The 17,898-nt window shown below is 45.0% G+C and overlaps 1 long non-coding RNA gene across 1 annotated transcript; it reads right to left on the bottom strand.

The window, feature by feature from the left end:
* Positions 1-1,251: 1,251 nt before the first annotated feature.
* On the bottom strand, positions 1,252-17,252 carry LOC122211514. Its single transcript, XR_006198709.1, has 3 exons — positions 17,113-17,252; positions 15,236-15,583; positions 1,252-1,372 (listed from the first exon to the last, which is right to left on the bottom strand). It is a non-coding gene; the product is annotated as an uncharacterized LOC122211514 (long non-coding RNA).
* Between the last annotated feature and the right edge of the window lie 646 nt (positions 17,253-17,898).

The raw sequence follows: 17,898 nt of genomic DNA, 5'->3' as shown, positions 1-17,898 counted from the left end.
AACCTTCTGACTTAGAGTGGAGGCATCATTTTCTCAAGACCCACATGCCCCTGTTTTCTATCTACAGCCACGCCCCCCCTTCCCCTTCCCTTTCCCCAGAGTTTGTTTCATTAATGGAAAGCAAGTTTGGTGAACATGTTGAGGAGCCTCTTTCTTTTCCCCCAGATGCTTCACATACATTATTGTCTTTCACTGTTCTAAAAATCGGTGAAGTAAGCATTTTATTTCGCAATTGAGAAGCAGAGACTCAGACGTGGTATAATTCAGGTGAGTTGCGGACAAAACTCTTGCATCCTATTTCTGACCCAACCCTTCCTCTCTTGTTTCCCTGTTTCTTTTTTACTGAGGTATGATGGAAATACAACATTCTATTAGTGTCAGGTGTATAACACGATGACTTAACATTTGTGTATGTTGGGAAGTGACCACCACAGGAAGTCTTGTCACCACACAAAGTTACAAAAACTGTGGGGTTTTTTTGTGTGTGCGTGATGAGAACTTTTAAGCGTCTTCTTAGCATCTTTCAAATTTGCAATACAAGATTATCAACTCTAGTCACCATGCTGTCCCTTGCATCCCGTGACTTAACTGGAAGTTTGTGTCTCTTCGCCCCCTTCACTCATGCTGCCCACCCTCCACTCGTCCTCCCCTCTGGCAACCACAAATCTGTTCTTGGTATCTGTGGGTCTTGTTTTGTCTGTTCGTTCGTTTGTTTTTTGAATTCCACATAGAAGTGAAATCAGACAGTATTTTACTTTCTTTATCTGACTTGTTTCCCTTGGCCTAATACCTTCAAGGTCCATCCACGTTGCTGCAAATGGTAAGATTTCATTCTTTTTTATGGCTGAGTAGTATTCCATCGTGTATATATACCACGCCTTGCATTCCACCCAAGCATGGTGGGCCCAGAAAATGCTCTCTCTTCTCTCTCGTGCCTGCAGTGCTCCTGTCTCCATTCAGAATGCCTCTCTCCTTCCCGGACAGTCCTGACCCTCACGACCACCTTTCGGTTCTCAGACTCTCCCACAAAAGCCCTAACAATAAATGCGACGGCTCACTGAGCATAAACTTACTAAGTGCTGAGGACTTGGCTTGCATCATCGGATTTGGTCCTCACAACTACTTTATGAGGCAGGCCCCATTTCACAGGTGAGGAAACTGAGGTTTCGAAGGTTAGGGACCTTGCCTGAAAACACAGAGCTTGTGAGTGACACGAGCTGGACTCACCTGGGTCTGTCTGGTTCCCAAAACCATGCCTTTTATCCTGTGTTTATTTCTGGTCATTGTCGCTTCACCTGGACATTATCCTTTCCTGGGCAGGCAACCTCAGGCCCCCAGGTCACCAAGTTCTAGATGAGACTGTAAGACCTGCCTACAGCAAAATTAAAAATTTTAAATACCTCCCCATTTGTTCAGAATAGAACCAAACCCCTTAGCAAGGCTGCAAAGCCCCCGCAGGCTGGGCTCATGTCCTCACCACACACCTACGCTCAGGGCAGCATCACGATCACTGGAGGGGGTTATTAAAAACGTCATGTGGTGGCACCATTTCTCAAGCCTCTGGCCTGCTCCCCTTGGATGAAATAATGATAAACAACATGACTATTTAGTCTTGTTAGTTGCCATTCTGAACGTTCTGCCTCTAAGTGTTTATATGTATTAACGCACACTAATTCACTTAATCTGAAAATTACCCTATGAAACAGATACTATTAGTAGAACCATCTAATAGATGAGATGATTGAGGCATAGGTTGGGTAATTAACTTGCCCAATTTCATTCAGCCAGCCAGTGGTGGGGCTGGCCTGGAATCCCAATAATTGAATTAAGAGCTCTATGCTGTCTGTCTGTAGATGCCCACCACCATTAGCTTCAGATCCTGAATGTGGGTGCTTATTTTCTTCTGAAAACAGGCTGCTGCAGCCTGACTTCTGGGTATCGGTGCAGAGAAGAGAGAAAACCACCTGGGTATGCAGCCAGCACTTTGACCAGGCCCTTCAGAGAGTCTGGGTCCCAGTTAGGACCACCCAGGTTCAATTTCTAGGAATTCGGATGCCACATTTGCCCAAACAGGGCAAAGGAAGGAATGTCAGCTTTAACATCCTATTCTGCAGAAACCCCTCCTGCTTTCCCCCCAACCCCCTTCCCTAGTAACATCTATCTTACTTGCGGAGGGTTTCATAATGAGTTAAAAGGAAACCTTCATTTCTCAATAAGAACATTAAACTCTTGTCAAACAATGATCTATATTTAGCCACTAAGAAGTACTTCACCTAAACCAATTTGCATGTCTATGGATGTGTGTGTGTGTGTGTGTGTGTGTGCACGCGTGAGTGTGTTTGGTTTAATCATTATTAGCAATGGGGAAGGCCATAGGCCTTCACAGCTCACAGGTAACGAACATTAAAGGAAAAAAAGAGAGTTCTGAAGGTGGAGGGTAGGCCCACCGTGTTCCAGGACTGCACTGGCTCCTGAGAGACCCACAGAATCCTGCTTTGGAGCACTGCAGGAGGACATATCCCACACCCCTTCTAGCTCAGCTATGCCAGGGCCCAGGACTTAACCATCAGGGGTCTCTGTGGCCCGTTACTTTGGCTCCTTGCCACCTCAGTGCTTGGGATCGGTTTGGGACAGCTTCCCAGGGGGGCAGCTGAGCCATATCCCTTGGGCCTCAGAGCAAAGGGTAAGAGGGGATGACGATGATGAGAAATGTTACCAAGTGTGTGGACTTTCCCATTGGGTGACGTAATCTGCCCAAGGTCACACAGCTTATTAATGGCAGAGCTGGGATTTGAACCCAAGGCATATGTAGCACCAGGACACCAACCAGCCCCAGCCTCCCTAAGCCTTCAGCCTCCGGGCACCAGTGAGAGTATTACGAGTTTTGTGGATACAGTAATGGCCGATATTGGAGCCCCCACGGGAGGAGCAGCTGGAGGACAGGACTGGACAGACGGGGCCAAGCCTTCCCGGGAGCTGAGGGTCCAGACCTCTGGAAGGTGCACAGCTCAGAGCGCAGAGGCTTCCCAGTTACTGCTTGGGACGTCAGCCCTGAGCCAGGCTGCCTGGGGTCCGCTCCGACCTACCCCAGACGTTTGTGGGGCCAGGGCAGGAGGACACGTGGACGCATGGATCACATGTCTAAATACTTCAGATATTTTAAAGTTATCCGTCCAGCTAACAAACTGTTAAGTAAAATACGTTCTCTCCTCCCATCTTGACACAGGAACCTTCACGAAGACCTGGGAGGCGGGTTTGGATCTCGCACACTTGAAGTCCACAGAGTCCTCTGACGGGGTGAGGAGCTGTGGGGAAAGTGGCCCCTTCTCTTCCAGGCCCTGCTCTGCTGCACCTCCTCAGGGCCCTTCCCCAAAGCGTGTGAACACTGGGCCTGCACGTTTGAGCTCTGCCCGTGCCTTTTGCAACAAGCCACCTCTTGGTCACCGTTTGGGCCTTCTCGGGGGCACCGTCCACCCTCAGCAAGATGAAGCCAGAGAAGAGGCCATTTGGGCCGGGATTCCACAGTCCCAGGTGCCCAAGCGTGGTGTACAAGGTGGGGGGTGGGCTCTCCCCTTGGCCCCCTGGATTCTGTGCCCTGGGGGGGCAGGGATGGCTCCAGAGCAGGGCCTTCTAAAGCATGAGTCCCAAGGAAGAGGTCCCTCCAGTCTGGGTCAAAGGATGTTGTGGCTGCCAGTCCCTTATTGTGAAACTTTGAGCATGTTAATTAATCTCTCTGCACCTTGTTTTCCATGTCTGGAGAATGGAGATAATGTCAGTACGGAGTAACAGGAATAAGTGAGCTTATTCAGGGGTAAAGTGCTTAGAACAGTGCTTGGCAAACAGTAAGTGTTAATTAGGTACTGCCCATTACGTGTAATTATTATTTGGGCTCGGGCATCCTCAAAGTTGCTACCAGATTGAATGCTGCGAAAAAACCTCATTTCCTGACTGGTGATGGGCAAAAGCTATTTCTGGAGACCTGGAGAATTCCAAGAACAGGTACTCTGGCTGCCTGATCTGTCCTCAGGCCAGAGCCTGTGACTGGAACAGAAACTGTGGAAAGAGGGGAACAGAAGAGAATGGGCCAGAAAGAAGGGCAGAGTATTTGCTGCCAGTTCATTCAGAAAGAGTTTCTTGGGCAGATACTTTTCCAGGCACTAGATACCAGGAGTGAGCAAGACAGGGTCCCTGCCTCCATTCATCCTACCTTCTTGGGGTAGGGTGGGCAGGGGGGATAGAAGGAAGATGTGTAACAAGAAAACAAAGAAATAAACGTAAGCCTTACAGAGATAAGGGTGTGTGTGTGTGAAAGAAATCAAATAGGATAAATTGAGAGAATGGCCGGTGAAGAGAGTTGGGGGAGGGTGAACCAAATGAGGTAGGGTGCTCCCTGATGGCGTCTGAGGAGGTGACGTTAAAACTGAGACCTGAATAATTAGGAGGAACCAGCGGTATAAAGAATCAGGAAAAGGATGTGCCAAGAAACAAAATCGGCTAGTGCAAGGGCCCTGAGGTGGTTGTGTGCTTGACATAATATGAGAAACAGAAGATCTATGTCACTTAAAGGTAGTCAGCAAAGGAAAGAGTGACAGGAAACAAGTCAGAAAAGTAGAGAGAGACCCAGTCAAGTGCTTCTCAAAGTTTAAGATGCCCACAAGCCATCTGGGCATCCTGTCTGTTAAAGTACAGATTCAGGTTCAGAAGGTCCAAGGTGGGGGCCTGAAATTCTGCATTCCTAACATGCTCCTAGGCTGGGCCAGTGCCGCTGGTCTGTGGACCACACTTTGAGTGGCCGGGCTTTAGGCAACAGATAGTAAGCAGAGATGTGACTCAGTCTGGTTATATTTTTAGAGCTTGCTCCCGCTGCAGTGTGGAGAGTGGGTTAGGGGTAAGAGAAAAGGCTGGACACCAGCAGAAGGGCAATTACAGTGGCCCAGGTGAAAAGTAGAAGCAGCCTGCATTGGCTGGGGGTAGTGAGCTGGACAGAAGTAGGTGGAGAGCAAGTCAATAAGCCTGGCTAATTGACTGCATGAAGGGGTAGAGTTAAACACAGAAATCCAGGGTTGCCTGGGTGGCTCAGTGGGTTAAGCTTCCAGCTCCTGATTTCGATTCAGGTCACGATCTCACCGTTGGTGAGTTCAAACCCTGCATTAGGCTTTGCACTGACAGTGTGGAGTCTGCTTGGGATTCTCTCTCTCCCTATCCTCTCCTCCGCCCCCCCCCCCCCCATTAGTACTCTCTCTCTCTCTCCCTCTTTCTCTCTCTCTCTCAAAAAAAAAAAAAAAAAATCACACACACACAAATCCAGCATGACTCCTAGGTTTGGGGCCTGAGCTAGAGGCTGAATCAATGCCTTCAGTGGTGTGGCCAAGGCTAGGGGGAAACGGGGTTTGTAAAAAAAGAAACAAACAAACAAAACAAAACAAACCAGAGTTTCAGTTTGAGATGGTAGTCACATATTCAACTGAAAATGTTGAGTCAGATAGATGAATCTTTATTTTTAATTTCCCTTTTTAATGTTTGTTCAGACTTTAATGTCTGTTCACAGACAGAGGCAGAGCATGAGCAGGGCAGGGGCAGAGAGAGAGGGAGACACAGAATCCCAAGCAGGCTCCAGGCTGAACTGTCAGCACAGAGTCCGACGTGGGGCTTGAATCCACAAACCACGAGATCATGACCTGAGCCAAAGTCAGATGCTCAACTGAGCCACCCAGGCGCCCCCAGAGAGATGAATCTTGGGCTCAAGAGTGATTCTGGGGTTGAAAATAAGCATTTAGGAGCACTGGTTTTCGGATGGTATTTTAAAGCCACAAGACTGGACGGACTTGCTTATGGAGAACATGTAGCAGATAAGAAGATCTGAGAGCTGAAGCTGCAGGTTCTTAACATTGAGGGGTGACAGGGTGAGGAGGAGCCAGGAAAGGAGAGTGAGAAAGTACTGGTGAAGTCGGAGAACTGGTGAGTGGCCTGGTGGGCTTAACAGCGGACTCCAAAGATATCCCCTCCCTAATCCGCGGAACCTGTGAATATATTATCTTATGTGGCCAAAGGCACCATGCAGAGCAATTAAGGTTAAAGAGTTTGAGGTCAGAGATGATCCTGGATTATCTGGATGGGCCCAATCTAACCACCACAGCCTTTAAAAACAAAATGGAAGGTAGGAGCGGGCGTCAGAGATATGTGGCGATGGGAGAAGACGCACAAGAGATTTGAAACACGAGAAGAACTTGACCCACGACTGCAGGCTTTGAAGAGGGAGAAGCCAATTCCAGAACATAGGAATGGCCCTCAGAGGGAGGCTAGCTAAGACCTAGAACCTGAGTCCCACAACAGCAAGGAATGAATTCGCCAATGACCTGAATGAGCAAGGAAAGACTCTCCTCTAGAACCCCCCAGCAGGGAACACAGCACTGCCAACACCTCCATGTCAGCCAGCGAGACCTGTGTTGGGCTTCTGACCTACAGAACGGTGAGATAAATTTACATCGTCTTGAGACACTCAGTTTGTGATCATTTGTTACTGCAGCAGTAGAAAATGAACCCATGTGGTTTAGAAGCCTAGGAAGAAATCATTTCGAGGAAGAGGGAGCCATCAGCTGTGTCACAGGCTGTGTGAGGCTGAGTAAGAGGAAGACAGGTGCGAGCTTTGGAGGGGGTGACACAGAGCTTGCTCTCAACCTTGACGAGCAGTTTCGGCGGAGTGGCGGGGTCAGAGACCAGGCTGGAGTGGGTTGAGGAATAAAGGGCAGGGTGAGGAAGTGGAGGCAGTGAACACAGACAACTCTGTTGTAAAGTTTGGTTGCAAAGAGAAGGAAGGAAATAGGGCGGTATCTGGAGAAGGGTGTGTTCATCCAGGAGTTTTATTTTCTTGGTCTCAGTGGGAGCCAGAGAACATGTGTGTTTGCTGAAGGAATCGACCGAGCAGAGAGTAGTTAGGTTTGGGGAGGGTGTGGGTGGGAATCAAGAGTGCGTGAGTGAGAAGGGCCTGGCCCCGGGTACGTGTGGTGGGAAGAAAGAGCTGGAAGGAAAACAAAGAAGGCGAGCACAGGTGCAAGGTGATTTGTAGTTTGGTGGTGGGGGGAAGGAGTTCCTGTCTGATGGCTTCTACTTTGTCACCAACAGGACTGAAGTGAGGTCTCCTGGGAGGGTGTGTGGAGAGGGAGGCGTGCTGGAGGGTTGAGGAGAGAAAGAAAAGATATGAAATGGTGTCTCTTGAAATGTGGGAAGCCACCTGATGACAAACTGGAGGAGCACGGCCCCAGGAAGGAAGTGGCCTTTGTCATCTCTCTTCGGGCCCTGATGCTGGGACTGGAGGGGGCGGGGGTCTGTTGGATCCAGGTTGGGCCCCAGAGGAGGTTACTTACTAGACAAATAACCCTCAGGAACTTTCTTAGCTCTTCAGCTTCATGCTCACCCCGCCTACTTTCATCAAAGGAAACAGCAGGTGCCAAAGTGTTTCATGGCCTGTCAAGCCCTGTCTTTCTTTATGGGTGGGGTCCATCTTATACTCTCCGGCCACTGCAGGTGGAGATGCCCTGAAGGCTGGAGATGAGTGTAGGGGAGGGTGTCTGCCCAGCAGCAGCTCTGATTCTGAGATCATCCTCTTCCAAAGCATGAGCAATTCCTTCCACCTCCACCCAGTCCCAGGAAAAACTCGGGCTTGAGTGTGCTGTCCCGTACCCGGAACAAAGGGAGCGCCATAACCTGTGTTGGGGCTTGCTCTCCTTGGGGAGCTCCTCCAGCTATGTCTGCAGCCGTCACCTGGCTGGTCCTGCCCTGCCACTGGCTCAATGTCTGCTCCGTGGAATTGCCCCAGAGTGGCAATATGTATTCTAACGAAGGTTCCCTGTGAAAGCTCTCTGGCGGATTAGGACTTGTTGTGTGGGTGGTTTGGAGAAGGGCTACTTTATAAAAGTTAAATAAACCTCACCGATGAAAGAGACAGCGGATTCTCCCAGCGGAAAGCAGGGATCACAGAGCAAGAGGACACCATCCAGGGTCAGACACAGCTTAGGTGAGGACCTGTGAGTCCAGATGAGGTCTATTTGACTCCAAGCTCATGTTTTCTCCCCCACCATATAACACTGCCTTCCTGGAGCCAACAAACCTGCCTGCTTCCAGGGAAGGGAGGTGGAGGGAAAGCACCAGCGTTTACAGAGTGCTTGCCTATCAGGGGTCATGCTTCTGTTCTGGCCCTCTCTGCAGGAGGGGAGGCAGAAGGCACACCTCCGGGTGGCTGAGAGTCTCTCTGTGTAACACAGACAGAGGTTGTTTTGTGACTACCCTGGCAACTGGAGCTCTATGGGAAACGGGTATGCTCTGGCACAGAAGCCACTCTGAGTTCAACATTTGATCCTGGTCACCTAAGACGGGAGAGCCAGGAACAACAACAGGGCACCATGTTCTTTTCGGCAACCACCTTCTCTACTCCTCCTGCCCGTCCTCCTAATGCCATAAAATTCACCCATTTCTTCCCCCTCCAAAGTAGGAGGAAGTAGACAAAAGAAAATTTTTCAGGGGAATGAAGATGGAATGGAATGCCTTCAAAACTCACAGAAACATTCTATGGGAGAGATGAACATAAAACTGGTTTTGAGCTGATTCTGAAGAGAAAGTGTTTACAGTTTGTGTCTGGCCAAATTGATGACTTGCAAAAACCCAAACAAGTCAAATAAAAAAATCAGCTCTTTGGAAAAATACATCAGAATCCAGAGTCTCTAAAGCATGATATTCACAATGTCCAGAAGATAATCCAAAACTTTTGACATATGAAGAGACAGGGAAATGTAGCCTATTCTCAATAGAAAACAACCACAAAGGACTCAGATGCTGGAATCAGGAAACGGGACTTCGAAACAGCTATATGTCTGTATTCAATGATGTAAGGAAAAACATGCTTATAGTGAATAGAAAGGTAGGGAGTCTCAGAAAAAAAAAATCATAAAATGTAGTGAAATGGCAATTCTAGAGCAAAAAATTGCAATCTATGAAATAAACTAAAATTACAATATCTGAAATAAAAAACAAATTATGGAATGGGCTTAACAGCAGAATGGAGAGGACTAAATTTAGAAAAATTCAGTGAACTCAAAGCTAGATCAACAAAAGTTAATCTAAGAACAGTGAAGAAAAACAAAAAGAAAATCAGAAAAGACTTTCAGAGACCTATGGAACTCATGGAACACGTGTCTAACATACTTATAAGTGGAGTCACAGCCAGAGAAGAATGAGAGTGGGGCAGAAAAAGCTATTTGAAGAAATATGACTGAACCATCCCCAAATATGGTGAAAGACATACATTTAAAGACTCAAGAATCTCAGCAAATCTGAGGCAAGGTAAACATGAAGACACTATGCCTGGGCACATCAAACTGTTGAAAAGCAAAGAGAAAGAGAAAGAGAAAGCAGTCTGAGAAAACCAACATGTTACATACAGAGAAACAGTGATATGAATGACTGCTAACTTCTCACCAGAAGCCATGGAAACATCTTTAAGTGCTGAAAAGAAAAACAAAACAAAACAACAACAACAAAACATGCCAATTCTTTTCGCATGCTAGTGAAAATATCCTACAAGAATGAGGGCAAAGACAATTTCAGATAAAATTAAGAGGGGCACCTGGGTGGCTTGGTCAGTTAAGTGTCCCATTCTTGATCTCAGCTCAGGTCTTGATTTCAAGGTCGTGAGTTCAAGCCCCACATTGGGCTCTGCACTAGATGTGAAGCCTACTTAAAAAAATAATAATAAAATGAAATAAAAAATAAAAATAAATTAAAAAATAAAATTAAGAAGACTCATTGACAGCAGAGCTCCACTCTAAGAGACGATAAAATTCTTCATGCTAAAGGAAAACAATACCAGATTGACATTCAGATCTTCTAGAAGGAATGAGGTGCTTTGGAAGTGTAACTATCTAGATAAATAGAAAAGTCTATTTTTTCCTCTTAATTTCTTTAACATATGTATGACTATTTGAAGCATAGAAATATTTTCTTGTGGGTTTTATAATATAAGTAGATATAATTAATACCCATGACAATACAACAAGAAGCAGGAGATAGCACACTTTTCCTGTAAAGGGCAAGAGAGTAAATATCATGGATTTGAGGGCCATAGGATCTCTGTCACAAGTACTCAACTCTGCACTGTAGTGTGAAAGCAGCTGCAGATAAACATAAGCGAATGGGTGTGGCTATGTTCCCATAAAACTTTATTTACAAAATAGGCAGCAGGCTGGATCTGGCTCACTAACTACAGGTTTGTCAACTCCTGTAAAGGAAAATGGCAGTAGGATGGTAAAAAGACTTATGCAGTGGCAAAGTTTCTGCATTTAAATGAAGTGGTACAATATTAATCCTAAGTAAACAGTGAAAAGTCAAGTGTTTCTCAACAGTGGCAATTCTGACCTTTCTGGACAAGCGCCCAGCTCTTGATCTCAGCTTAGGTCTTGATCTCAGGGTCATGAGTTCAAGCCCTACGTTGGCCTCCATGCTGGGCATGGAGCCTACTTAAAAAAATAAAGACTACAAAAAAATAATAAAAGGAAGATGAAAGACCCGTACCACCAAAACTGTAAAATATTGACGAAAGAAACTGAAGAAGACACAAACAAATGGAAAGATATTCCATGCTCATCACTGAAAGAACCAATATTGTTAAAATGTCCATACAACCCAAAGCAAAATATAGAATTAATGCAATCCCTATCAAAATATCAACATTTTTGGGGTACCTGAGTGGCTCAGTTGGGTAAGTGTCTGACTCTTGGTTTTGATTCAGGTCATGATCTTACGGTTTTGAGTTTGAGCCCCTTATCGGGTTCTGTGCTGGCAGCACAGAGCTTGCTGGGGATTCTCTCTCTCCCTTTCTCTTTGCCCCTCCCCCCCGTCTCTGTCTCTGTCTCTGTCTCTCTCTCAAAATAAATAAATAAACTTAAAAAAAGAAAAGATATTAAAAATATATCAACATTTCTCACAGAATGAGACCAAATAATACTAAAATTTTTATGTAGCCACAAAAGACCACAAATAGCCAAAGCAATCTTGAGAAAGAAAAAAGCCGGAGGCATCACAATTCCAGATTTCAAGATATACTACAAAGATATAGTAATCAAAGCAGTATGCTATTGGCACAGAAAATCAACACATAGGTCAACAGAATAGGATAGAGAGCCCAGAAATAAACCCATGCATGTATGGTCAATTAATCTATGACAAAGGAGGCAAGAATATACAATAAGGAAAACACAGTCTGTTCAACAAACAGTGTTGGGAAAACTGGACAGCTACGTGCAAAAGAATGAAACTTCAGTACTTTCTCGCACCATATACAAAAATAAAACAGAGTAAAGACCTAAATGTGAGACCTGAAACCATAAAACTCCTAGAAGGCAGCAATTTCCTTGAGATCAGCCACAGAAACATTGTCCTAGATATGTTTCCTCAGGCAAGGGAAACAAAAACAAAATTAAACTGTTGGGACTACACCAAAATAAAAAGCCTTTGTACAGTGAAGGAAACCATCAACAAACAACAAGGCAACCTACTAAATGGGAGAAGATATTTGCAAATGATATATCCGATAAGGGGTTAATAACCAAAATATATAAAGAACTTCTACAACTCAACACCAAAAACCCAAACAACTCAGTTAGAAAATGGACAGGGGACCCAAATAGACATTTTTTTCCAAAGAAGACATTTAAATGACCGACATACACATGAAAAGATGTTCAATATCACTCATCAGGGAAATGCAAATCAAAATCTCAAGAAGATATTACCTCACACCTGTCAGAATGGCTAAAATAAAAAAGACAAAAAATAACAAATGTTGGTGAGGATGTGGAGAAAAAGGAACCCCGTGCACTGTTGATGGGAATGTAAATTGGGGCCGCTGCTGTGGAAAACAATATGGAGGTTCCTTAAAAAAAATAAAAAATAGAATTACCATATGATCCAGTAATTCTTTTTCTGGGTATTTACCCAAAGAAAACGAAAACACTAACTTGAAAAGGTATGTGCACCCCTATATTTACTGCAGCATTATTTACAGTAGCCAAGAGATGGCAGCAACCCAAGTGTCCACTGACTGATGAATGGATAAAGAAGATATGGTGTGCATACACAATGGAGTATTACTCAGCCCTAAAAAGAATGAGATCTTACTATTTGCAACAGTATGGATGGCCCTACAGGATATAATGCTAAGTGAAGAAATCAGAGAAAGACAAATACCATATCATTTCACTCATATGTGGAATTTAAGAAATAAAACAAATGAACAAAGGGAAGAAAACCCCGAATCAACCAAAAAGCACTCTTAACTATAGAGAACAAACTGATAGTCACCAGAGGGGAGGTGGGGGGCGGGGAGGATGGGTGAAATAGGTGAAGGGGATCAAGAGAACACTTATCATGATGAGCTCTGAGTAACTACAGAATTGTTGAATCAAGTATTGTACAATTGAAACGAATAGAACGCTGTGTGTTAACTATGCTGTATTTAAAATTAAAAAAGAAAACCGCATCAGTGAGCACAGGCTTGTGGCACGGTCAGTGAGGGGCAGAGCAGCAGGGGTGGGAGATGGGGTCCGAGCCGCAGGTAGCGCCTTTAGGCGGAGGTACAGATGTGGATTTCCTAAGTGGATGGGAAGTCACCGGAAGGTGTCAAGCAGGGAATGAGGCGCTGTGGTCCAGAGGACAGTCTGGGAAGAAGTCTAAAACTGCCTCTCTGCCTCTGTCCAGGGTGTTTGCGGACAGCAAGGCCATCGTAAAATAAGAATGCATAAAAGAACATCTGGATGCTGATATGGTCACCTGAGAACATACGAACGCTCCATATTTCATTTGGGCAATTCACACAACACGCTCTGAGAGCTTCCTGTGGGTGAGGCAAATTCTTGCAAGATATTCTTTCTTCTTTACATAAGTTTCTCCCCATTTCTGCACCCAAATGGCTTGAGCCAAGTTTATCTGGACACCTGAAAATCCCTGGTACATTCATGGCACATCTCGACATAGGTATTGTGACTTCCAGGTGTACTCAGACCTCAGCCTTCCCGACTATTCTTAAAAACAACGATTAGTTGAGCCCTACTGTCCCAGGCACTGTGTTAGACCCTCACATTCTCCCAGTGGATCCTTACACTTACACCTCCTTGTGGTGGCCATCTGCACCTTCTGCCTTGGCCCGCACAGCCCCATCTGACCTCTTTCCCAGATGGCAGTAGTCCTTTTTCTCTGGAAAACTCCTTTCTTACTCCAGACATGTAGTTCTGGTTGGGGCTGCCAGTACTGTGCTCACCCGGCTACCTATAGGAATGGATACACTGCCTGGGATGAGCCAGTGGTGATACCCCATCTCCCTGATCACAGGGATTGATCAGGGAATGAACACATAACCCAAGCCTGGCCAGAGTTTTTCTCCAGTATTTCTCAAACTAGGGTCAGGAGAGAAGTTTGCTCTTTTCCTCCTGACCTCAAAGATGAAAGCATATGACTACGGTTCTAGACTTTTGGAAGCAGCCAGGCTTAGAGACTAAAGCCAATGTGGAGACTAGAAGTGCAGAGAGAAATATGGAACCATGGTTTCTCCGAGGCCAGATAGGCCTTTGCCTTATTCTCGAATTGGTCCCTCCTGGCAATCGATTCCCCTTTCCTGCTTTAGCCAGTTCAGTTAAGGATTTCATCCAGTGTAACCAAGAGTCTTCTGAAGGTGTTCTTTGTTCAGACAAATCCCAGAATCTCAGGCAGCCCCTGCAGCTGACCAAGAGTCTCAGATCTTGTTCCTGTTGAGTTCTGACATGCTTTTGAAATTCTCTTGCTTCCTTTATAGCTATCCCCACCACAATGGCTAGAGCTCACAGCCCTGGCTTCAGCTCATAGCACTGCTAAGATAGGCTGGAATTTTCAAAGACTTGACTAAAATTCTGAGAGGTCACAGCAAGCAAATGAATAACATGAGGTAATAAATGCACAAAACAGACATGATTACAGAGCAGTCTGCAGCTAGCTTGCTTCAGGGCCTGCAGACCTATTCTCTTGCATGAGCTATATCGAGATTGCTTCATTCTACCCTCATGATGTGGCGAAAGGTTTTAGCAATCTAGCCTGGGATCCCTGCTTCCTGGCCTGATTACACATAGAGCGTTGCTTAAAACATTAGCTAATTTAAAAAATTAAAATGTGGCAAACCAAATTGATTTATAGATGCGATGTAATCCCAATAAAAATCCCAGCAGGTTTTTTAAAACTTTAGAATTGACAAGCTGATCCTAAAATTCCTACAGAAATGTAAAGAACTAGAATACCCAAAATAATTTTGGGAAAAAAAAAAGACACAAAATCAGAGGACTTCTCCTAATTAAAGAATTCCTCAAAAAGTTAAGCATATGTAAACAAATGTAAAAGCTAAAACTATAAAACTTCTAGAAGAAATCCAGAAGAAAACATAAGAAAATCTTTGTGACTCTGAGGTAGGCAAAGACTTCTTAGGACATAAAAAGTACAAACCTTAAGAGAAAAAAAAAGATAAATTAGACTTCATGAAAATGAAAAGCTTCTCAAGAGACACCATCAAGAAAATGAATAGGTGAGTTTTGGCTGAGAGAAAATGTGTGTAAAGCATATATCTGCAAGGATTTGCATCTAGCAAATGTATATATATATATATACAGAACACTTACGACTCAGTAATAAGTCAACCCAATCTTTAAAAAGGTCCACAACACTTCAATACTTCATACACACAAAAAGATTTAAGAAGAACCACGAAAAGATGTCCAACCATTAGTTACCAGGGAAATGCAAACTAAAACAAAATGGGATGCCACTACCCACCTACCAGAATAGCTACCATCAAAAAAATATGGATACCACCAAATACTGGCAAGGATGTGGTGCAAGCTGGACTCTCATACGTTGTTGGTGGGAATATAAAATGGCACAACCACTTTGAGAAAAGGTCCGGAAACTCCCAATACTACATACAGTAATCCGGCCCTCATTTCTGCAGGGGATTTGTTCCAAGATCCTCAGTGGATGCCAAAACCACTGTACTCTGTATATGCTATGTTTTTCCTATGCATACACACCTATGATAAAGTTTAATTTAGAAATCAGGCACAGTAAGGGATGAACAACAATAATATTAAACAGAACAATTGTAAGACTATACTATAATAAAAGTTATGTCTCTCTCTCTCCAAATCTCTTACTGCGCTGTACTACTCACCCTTCTTCCTGTGATGATATGAGGTGATAAAATGCCTACGTGATGAGCTGAAGGGAGGGGAATGACCTGGGCCTTGTGATGTAGCGTTAGGCTACCACTGACCTTCTGACCATCAGTCAGAAGGAGGATCGTCTGTTTCTGGTTCCTCTTGATTGCAGGTAACTGAAACCATGGAGAGGAAAACTGCGGATGGGGGCTGGTGGGACTACTGTGTAGACCAGTCCGAGGACACAGAAATTCCTCTCCCTGTGTGGAGGTTTCTTGGGCTAAGAGGCTGAGTCTCCTCTGAGATCCGCCAGCCGTGGGAGGGCATCTTCTCATCCACCTGGTCAGCTTACTAGAGAGGGCCTGTAGTTGGGAGACAGTTTTAATTCGAAGGTGAAGTACAAGGAATACTTTGTGGGCGTCTGAGCCACATTCTGCAATCAGCTTTATCCGTAAGAAAGCAGAGAAATTTGAATCTCTGCTTGTTCCTTACTCAAGAGGGGACCCAGCAGCATTACTCATGGACACAGACCCTCAGCCCCCACCCCACACCCCTTTGCTTGGCAGCGTGCTCGGCCCACAGTAAGCTCGCAATGATTGCCAACAGAGACATTATTACTATTAGCTTTCTGCTGAGATCTGTGCATCTTATGCCCTTCTGTGCAGCTCACCAGGGCTGCTTTCTCCAAGCCCCAAATTCCAGATGGGAAAATGTCTTTCTGCAGGGGGGTAATTGGCACCAGAAATGCCCTTACTCTGCTGGTGAGACCAGGCCTCTATGCCCAAGTGTGGCCTTACCTTTACACATTCAACAGCAAGTCGATCACATAAATTCTTTTTGTGGTTTTTTGTGGGCCACCAAAATTCCCAAATTATTTTAGGGACCAAAATAGGGTGCCAACGGGGCACCTGGGTGGCTCGGCTGGTTGGGTGTCTGACTTTGGCTCAGGTCATGATCTCCCCATTTCATGGGTTCAAGCCCCACGTCAGGGTCTGTGCTGACAACTCGGAGCCTGGAGCCTGCTTCAGATTCTGTGTCTCTCTCTCTCTCTCTCTCTCTCTCTCTCTCTCTCTGCCTCTACCACGCTGGTGCCCTGTCTCTCTCAAAAGTAAAAAAAAAAACAAACCAAAACATTAAAAAAATTAAAAACAAAAAAACAAAACCAGGGTGCCAACTTTAAATTTTTCCATTAAGGATACATTTTTTTTTTTTTTTTAGTTATCCATCCGCTATCATCATTTCATTTTATTTAAAAAAAATTTTAATGTTTTTATTTATTTTTGAGAGAGACAGAGCACAAGTGGGGGTGGGGGTGGACAGAGAGAGAGCGAGACACAGAATCCCAAGCAGGCTCCAGGTTCTGAGCTCTCAGCACAGAGCCCAATTGGGGCTTGAACTCATGAACCATGAGATCATGACCTGAGCCGAAGTCAGACACTTAATCCACTGAGCCCCCCAGGCACCCCTCAACATTTCATTAAAAAAAAAATAGATTGTATCTTTTCAAGCAGTTTTAGGTTCACAGAAGAATTCAGCAGAACATCCAGCGAGTTCTCACATACCCCCTGTCACCGTGCATACCTCCCCCACCCCCATCAACATCCTGCTCCCGAGTGACACATGTGTTAAGATCTATGAAACTCCTAGGCACATCATTATCACCCTAAGTCTACGGATTGCTAGGGTTCGCTCTTGGTGTTGGGCATTCTGTGGTTTTTGACAAATGTAAAAGGACACGTATCCACCACTACAATATCTCACAGAATAGTTTTACTGCCCTAACAGTACTCTGTGCTTGTCCATTCATCCTTATTCATTTCATTAAAAAAAAAAAAAAAAAGCATTTAGGAAATTGAAAATTGGATAGGTATTTCAAAATAGAAATTTTTACCCCCTTGGACTGGTGAAACTAGTCTGAGGTGCGGTGGAACCACAGCTGAATAAGAAAATCACAACAGTTGGGGGCGCCAGGGGGGCTCAGTCGGTTAGGCATCTCTCGATTTCAGCTCAGGTCACGGTTTGTGAGATTGAGCCCTGCATCAGGCTCTGTTCTGGGTGTGGTGCCTGCTTGGGATTCTTTCTCCATCTCTGTCTCTAAAAAAAGAAAAGGAAAGGAAAAGGAAAGAAAAAATACAATCACCACAGCATTCATAGACAAGAACTCCAAAACTCGAGTAGCCTCTGTACCCATTTTACAGGTGAGGAAACTGAAGCTCAGAGAGGTGGAGGCAGTTGCCAAGGACTGAAAGCTAAGTATCTTCACTCCACAGACCAGGTGCTCATCTGCCATACCCAGCGTCTTCTAAAAGAGCTCCCAAACTAGTAGCTTTGAGGTAGAAGGAGGGTGTCCCCACAGCCTCAGGTGACTGCTGTCTTCCAACTTGTGCCTGCTCTTCCCACCCCTCCCTCCACGTGCACATGCGTATTTGTCTTCTCTTCAGGCAAGTTCTGAGAAGCCTCTTGTTATAAGCAAAGTTTAATTCTGCCCCTTCTCAGGACTAGTGTTATACTTTGTAGTTATTTGTATTTATCTATTATACGAGAACTACAGGACTCACCCTTAAGTCACAGCAGAAGATATTTTAAATTAGGACACCTACTCCAGAAACCTAAATTTCCCCCCAAATAAATCCCACAGTATCAACAAGTTGGCAAAGTCTCCAGAAGCCTTGGAGGG

This window comes from Panthera leo, chromosome F3, assembly GCF_018350215.1.
Source record: "Panthera leo isolate Ple1 chromosome F3, P.leo_Ple1_pat1.1, whole genome shotgun sequence".
Classification (NCBI taxonomy): Eukaryota; Metazoa; Chordata; class Mammalia; order Carnivora; family Felidae; genus Panthera; species Panthera leo.
This window is presented reverse-complemented; position numbering and strand designations above follow the sequence as displayed.